General features: G+C 44.0%; 1 pseudogene; it reads left to right on the forward strand.

Annotated features, from left to right (window-relative positions):
• The first annotated feature begins 1,261 nt into the window (after positions 1–1,261).
• On the forward strand, positions 1,262–3,508 carry LOC119088062 (annotated as a pseudogene).
• Positions 3,509–6,183: the final 2,675 nt, after the last annotated feature.

Raw genomic sequence — 6,183 nt, forward strand, 5'->3', positions numbered from 1 at the left:
CCACTTTTCAAGTGCTAGGATTGCAGGCATGTAGCACCACATACAGCCTTCTTAACTACATTTTATGGGGATAATATGTTACACTGAAAACTGAAGAGCAAACGAAATGACAAGGGCTCTGAGATGTTCAATATCGGTTGAGCTGAGGTATCGTCACGTGAAGACTCAGAGAGAAGCAACTAAGCTGCAATAGAAAGTGCTTTGGGTGTGGGGACAGAGGTTTGTGCTGGGTCACTTCTCTGTCACTTCTTTGACTTCCACATGTCTTGTCATATATGAAACAAGGGAGAGAGTTGTGTGTGTGTGTGTGCGCGCGCATTGTCATGAATATGTGAGTGTATGCAGGTGAATGATCATTCTCTTCAGTAGCTTTCGTTTTTCAACCACTAGGGTTTAAATCCTTTCTTCTGTGTATATAAGGAAGTCACTGTATCACTAAATCACACCCCAGTACTAAAATTGAACACACTCTTGAGAGTTAATGATCCTAGAGATTGAATATGACATTTGCATGTAAAACACACACTACCATTGAAGTAGAACACCTGCCTATCTAGATTTTATTTTCAGTACATTTTAAAGTGTTCTTTAATATCACATTTCCAATATGGAGTTGCCTCATGATCATTTATTAATTTTTAAAAACTGGTCTCTGAATTACAGAGAATGAATGATTTAAAAATGCATTGTCCCCAAAAGATTTGCAATGTCTCTGTGTCACTTAAGATTTCATGTATTATACTTTTTCTCAGATTTTTCCTGAGGAATAGGAAGGGGGAGTATGGTGACTCTGCATTGGCCCTTAAATTCTGCCCAGATGAACTTATACTGCCTGAGCCATATTTTTGCCAAAATAAACCAAAGCTAGATCCATCTACAGGGAGAAATGAACCTAATTCTCTGTCCAGCAGAGGGGAAAGGAGTTGGGTTTAAATGGTACCAAAGGATCTAACACTCTCTCTCCTAGAATTTGCAGTTCAGAAAAATGTAGTAAATCTACTGTTCTTCCCAATAGGATCTCATTTCCCAAAGACAAAAGCTAAGCTTGTGCCCCCTTGAGTTCTGACTGACTTTGAGCTTGCTTCAAGCTTTTGAACAGGCACAGTCCAACAGGAATATAAGGGATGGAAGTAAGCATTAAGACCATTAACCTGGACGTTGGTGGGTGGGGACTCCACTCACTATAGAATGTTGTCATGAAGCATCAAAGTGCTCACAACTGGTTCTAGAACCTGGAAACTCATAGCCAGGGCAACAGTGGGGCAGACACAGAGTTGCCTCCAAAGCATTGACTGTGCTGCCAAGGTCTCCAGTTTGGGGGCAACTGGCTATGAAGGTCAGTGTGATTACCTCAATTTCAGGGTCTACAGGGGACTATTGCCTTCTGGAGCCCCACTTATCCCACAGCACAGAGGCAGTGCCTGAACCCCACTCTGATTTCTAGAGTGGGGCTGGTGAGCTGCCTCCTAACAACAGGAATTGATTGAGGGGTTCACACCGAGTTCAAAGTACACTGTGATCCTGTCATATCTATCTGGCTTCAATTTTCTCTTGACCCCATCACCAAAGGCAACCTCCACTGCTAAACAGGACAACTGAGATCTTTACACTGTGGTTTCTGAACTTGAGCAATATGCCTAGCCTTCATAAGACATCTGCTATTGGACTAACTGATATTGCAGACATACATAGAACAATAACCCAGAAGGATCCACCAACAATCAGGCCAAACTGCACTTCAACATGGAAATCAGAAGGCTGTAGCAGAACAGAAAGCCTGCTCTTGGCCAAAGGTAAGCCAAGAGCACCTTGTACGTGGCTATCAGACCAGCAGCTTGATACCATGCTTCCTGAATGTCCAAGGAAATGTAGAAAGAGAAAAGGCCAGATGGAGGCAGGAAATGATGTGCAGTTTGAGGAGCCAGCTGATGCTCCAAAGAGGATAAAACAAGAAAAAAGTGATATAGAGCTTGGTTTTCAAGAGCCCAGAAAAGATAAGATATTGAATCCTCTGGAAAAGGGTCCATTACAGCAAAAGACACAAGACTGCCAATGGCCCTCAAGAAGAGGATGTGATTGAAGTGAAATCTGTGGGTGGTGGCAAGGGTCAAAAGTGCACTTCCAGTAACATGCAGAACCAACCCAATGTAAAGTACAGAAAGTTGTTGGAATGTCATCAACCCACTGATCACGTAGATTCTGGCCCTCCCAGCACCCACACAAGCCCTGTACACACTTTGAAGATCAAAGGCTGCATGGAAGGCGATATCCATGGATGTGAAACAACCCAGCTCCAGCCAAATCGAGCTGCCTCTCCTGTCAAAAGGCATCATTTACTGGGCAACAATGAAAAGAGGTATTCACCAGAGATACATATCAAAACACAGAAGGAAGCTGGAATGAACCTCAAAATGAGAGAAGGGGACAACACTCCCAGCCTGACATTCTGGGAGCAGCTCAGTCCCAAATCTCTAGAGATGGAGTCACAGTGTCATCCTGAACAATAGCATGTTAATGCCTGAGCCTGAGGAGGAGTCTTTTGAGGGCCAAAAAAGAAGATAGAGGCCAAGACCAGGGCCCTGAATGAACAGCTGACATGGAGGAGGAAATCAGGGAGGCACTAGGCTGAGGGCCAAAGGAGTAGCTGCTGAGTTGTGAATTCAAACTCAACATTACGTGAGGAGACATGCAGACTCTACAGGAGAGCCACTGGCTGAATGATGAAATCATTAATTTTTACATGAATCTTCTCATGGAAAGAAAGAAATCCCCAGGCTATCCAGCACTTCACATGTTTAAACTTTCTTTTATACCAAATTGAAATGTGGAGGCTATAGGTCTGTTAAGAGATGGACCCATACAATCAACATCTTTTCGAAGGAAATAGTCATTGTGCCAGTACATCTGGATGTGTACTGGAACCTGATGGCCGTAGACCTACGAAAGAGGACCATCATCTACTGGGATTCAACGGGACAAAAATTACCAGATACCCTGGGGATGATTTTCCAGTACCTGAAAGATGAGAGCAGAGCAAGAAGGAATATAGATCTGAATCCTTTACAGTAGAAGCAGTACATCATGCCAGCAGAGGAGATTCCTCTACAGCTGAATGGGAGCGATTGTGGAATGTTTACCTGTAAATATGCAGATTATATTTCGAGAGGCCAACCCATAACCTTCTCTCAGCACCACATGCCTCTGTTTAGGAAGAAGATGGTATGGGAAATCCTGCATAAGCACTTACTGTAGCAGCACCCACTGGATGCCAAGGCTGCTCTGTAGTCTTTCATGGATGCTACCACGGACTTGAGGCAGGGTGGGCTGAAGAGTCTTGGAACAGGTTCTGGGCTGTAAAAAGAGGGTGATGCCCCAACACTGTTCTATGTACTGCTAACTTGGGGCAAGGAAGAGCTGCACCTGAAGCAATCTATAAGATGGATGTGCCCACTAAGTTAGAAACTGTTCCACCCACGCAACATAACATGCTAGAAAGCATGCTGCTTTAAAGATTGTACTAGTGACTCACGTTACTGTTGAATTCTTCTTTCAATTGTTTGCTTAATTTGTTTTCAAGTTTCCTGTTTGTGTTCAGAAGTTTTTAGTTGGTTGCCACTGATTCTCCTTGCTATTTAATGTTTTATTCACAACGGCTTATTTGAACCATTTATTTCTAAAAGGAATGTCAATCCAAGTGCCAGTCTCTATTGTGAATCAGGTTAGTTGTCCTAATGTGGGGCACTATAGGGACTTCACAGTATTGTTGATCTCTGTCCATGTGACCCGGGACTCAGCCCAGCTAGGAGTATTAGTAAAAGGGTCACACACAAACTTCCTGTATACATCTCTTCCTCCTGGACCACTTCAAGGTCAAGAGTCAGGAATTGCACTCCCAGGCCAGGATGTCCTGAGCCCTAGGAATTCTATGGGCCTAAATAAGTATTTCTTCCCTTAACTTATAAGCTAATACTCTTGTTTGTTGTACAGTGTTCATTCGGGTTTATCTTTTTCTTTCCTACCTAACACAGTTAGAGTCATCTGTGAAGAAGGAACCTCTGCCATTGAGGATTCGCCTCCACCATATTAGATGTAGTCAAGTCTGTGGGGTCATTTCCTTGACTGATGTGAGAAAGTTCAGCCCTTTTAGTAAGACCAATCTATGGCAGTTCTGTCCTGGGTTGTAGAAGAGGGCTAAATGAAAACCTTCTGGCAATTAAGGACTGCTGAGAAGGAGAATTAGTTTTCCCTAGAAATGAACTTCTTAAATGGTTGTCCAGTATCCAATGGGTAGAGTTATCTTTAAAAACATATAAAACAATCACTGCCTAAAGCTTCAAAGGACTCTCAAACCTCTACCCTAAAAGGAAAACAAATCAAAGGCACCTGTTCCGTCAACTCTGGCGGTAAGTCTGGTTAAGGCACCTTCTATATGGACACATAGGAGAGGTCAGATGCATCCACTAATCTGGTGTCTGGGGACTGACATGTCACCATGTCTCTTCAGGTGTATGGATGTGCGGAGGCCACCCCTGGTTGTCTTTACTGTGTCTATGTCTCTATGTGTATGTCTATGAGTTTCTGCCAGTTTTTTTTTTTTTTTAACCTGTATTGAGACGTGGCTTTCTCTGGTGTGAGAAACCAGCTTAAGACCTGGGCCCACTCCTGTTGGGGACCTAAATCCTTTAGGCTGTGACATACTACCAAGAGAACCTCCCCCTCCCCCCCCCAAAAAAAACCCTCTGCCTGTCCCACTCCTGGAACACTGGCTTATTTCCTTGTGAGACTCTGTCTCACAGTCCAGGTCATTCCCTGTGTGAAGGAGGGGCCAGGCTTCTCATCCAGGCCCTTCTGTCAAGTGAGTAGAATACACACAGGGAGGGAAAACAGTTCCCTGTGGTGCTCATTCATTGCTCCAAGCAGGTGCCAGGAAGAGAAAAGTTCAGCAAGCCATGTCCAGGAGGAGAGGAGAAGAGAAGTTTTACTCCCTCCTTATGATTTATTTATTTTTTCCAAACAATTATCTCTATAATTAGAGCATTCAAAATCCATCATTCTCTGAACAAAGTAGAAAAACTTCTCCCAGGCTGGGTGAGGAGCGTACTGCTGGAAAATTGCCGCCTAGACAGAATGAATGTTCTTTCTTGTCCAAAACTGACCAAGAAGAGATTAAACAGTTTTCACTAGGTCCTTTTTAGTAGGGTTAAAGGCAACAGCTAAATAGATTTCCTTTGTCACCCAGTTAGCCTCAGATAGTAGGAAAAAGTTAGAAGAGTTAGAAAAATTTAAAGGCATAAATAGATCCCAGTTCCTGGAGGTAAGCAAAAGGTGTTTGACAACAGAGAACTGACTGGGATAAGATCTTTTGCATAAACTGAAAGGCATCACCAGTATCTCTGATGATAGACACAGATTTATAGATACCTGTGAAGATCTGGCATTATACCATGAATCCACCACATGCAACGAAGAAAGCAAAAGCCCCAGACACTGCTGCCGAATAGACTGACTCCCAGACTACAGACCCGTGCTGGATAGTTTTATGTCAAACTGACACAGGCTACAGTCCTCAGAGAGGAGGGCTCAATCAAAAATTGCCTCCATAAGATTGGGCTGTAGGCTTTTTCTTTCTTTCTTTTTTTATTTTTTTTTATTTATTTTTTTTATTTATTTATTATTTATTTATTTATTTATTGGTTTTTCGAGACAGGGTTTCTCTGCGTAGCTTTGTGCCTTTCCTGGAACTCGCTTTGGAGACCAGGCTGGCCTCGAACTCACAGAGATCCACCTGCCTCTGCCTCCCGAGTGCTGGGATTAAAGGCGTGCGCCACACAACACAATCTGGAGGCCTACGGAGGTAGGGCGAATGTGCCTTTAACTCCCTCCTGGTGGTGTGGTGTGAGTGTGGTCCAAGGACACTCCAGACCCCCTTCTGTTTGAGCCACAAAGCTCTGTCTTTGGTTTTGGTGAATACAGACAGGTCGCCCCCATGTGGTGGAACCCAACACGTTACAGGATAGGCTGCCATCTGCATTTCTGTCTCTCTCTCTCTCTCTCTCTCTCTCTCTCTCTCTCTCTCTCTCTCTCCCTCTCCTCTCTCTCCTCTCTCTCTCTCCTCTCCTCTCTCTCCTCTCCCTCTCCCTCTCCCTCTCCCTCTCCCTCTCCCTCTCCCTCTCCCCTCCCTCT

Source organism: Peromyscus leucopus, chromosome 5 (assembly GCF_004664715.2).
Source record: "Peromyscus leucopus breed LL Stock chromosome 5, UCI_PerLeu_2.1, whole genome shotgun sequence".
NCBI classification, from domain to species: Eukaryota; Metazoa; Chordata; class Mammalia; order Rodentia; family Cricetidae; genus Peromyscus; species Peromyscus leucopus.